The sequence below is a fragment of the Schistocerca piceifrons genome, chromosome 7 (assembly GCF_021461385.2).
Source record: "Schistocerca piceifrons isolate TAMUIC-IGC-003096 chromosome 7, iqSchPice1.1, whole genome shotgun sequence".
In the NCBI taxonomy this organism is placed as follows: Eukaryota; Metazoa; Arthropoda; class Insecta; order Orthoptera; family Acrididae; genus Schistocerca; species Schistocerca piceifrons.
This window is the reverse complement of record NC_060144.1, coordinates 534169071-534170045: the sequence shown is the minus strand read 5'-3', so window position 1 is coordinate 534170045 and position 975 is coordinate 534169071. Positions and strand designations below refer to the sequence as shown.

Sequence of the window (975 nt, the reverse complement as noted above, 5' to 3'; positions counted from 1 at the left end):
CCCACTAAATTACTAGATACACTTGTATTTCTCATGCAGTCACTCGGACAAAACATAGTGTTTCCAACTGTTGATTTGTTGACAACACCAGTTCCAAGCGAATGTACCGACCCTTGGCTTTATGTTTGAACAGAAATTGTCTGAGTCAAGTTTGTCTGAAGAAAATAAAGTTTATTTGAAGAAGAGATGCATTCAGGTTAGTCTGAAACTCATAAAAGAAATTCAACAAAGACTGCCAAGTAACGTTGCGATCCTGAAAAAAATGTCAATGCTGAATGTTTAAGAAACACTAAAAGTGAATAAAAATAACGCTGTAGCGGATGTGGCCAAAGAATTGGGTTTTAGTGGCAATTTCATAGACGATGCTGCAAGAATGGCATAATATCAACTTCATTAGGTGGAATAACTCTACTAACACTGAAACTTCCTGGCAGATTAAAACTGTGTGCCCAACCGAGACTCGAACTCGGGACCTTTGCCTTTCGCGGGCAAGTGCTCTACCAACTGAGCTACCGAAGCACGACTCACGGCTGGTACTCACAGCTTTACTTCTGCCAGTTCTGCAAGGTTCGCAGGAGAGCTTCTGTAAAGGTTGGAAGATAGGAGACGAGGTACTGGCAGAAGTAAAGCTGAGAGTACCGGCCGTGAGTCGTGCTTCGGTAGCTCAGTTGGTAGAGCACTTGCCCGTGAAAGGCAAAGGTCCCGAGTTCGAGTCTCGGTCGGACACACAGTTTTAATCTGCCAAGAAGTTTCATATCAGCACACACTCCGCTGCAGAGTGAAAATTTCATTCTGGACTACTAACACTGTTCGATTTGGGAGTGAGATTTTGCAGTATAAAAATGCCGCAGGGGAGAATCCTTTGTCTTTGATTTCACAGCTAGCAATGACTGTTCTATGCCTACCGCATTCAAATGCGGAAGTGGAAAGAATATTCAGATCTATGAACATTATAAAAACTAAACAATGTAACAG

At 42.5% G+C, this 975-nt stretch overlaps 1 non-coding gene across 1 annotated transcript; it reads left to right on the top strand.

Annotated features, from left to right (window-relative positions):
• Positions 1 to 653: 653 nt before the first annotated feature.
• Trnas-uga lies at positions 654 to 728 on the top strand. The gene has a single exon. It is a non-coding gene; the product is annotated as a tRNA-Ser (tRNA).
• The last annotated feature ends 247 nt before the right edge of the window (positions 729 to 975 follow it).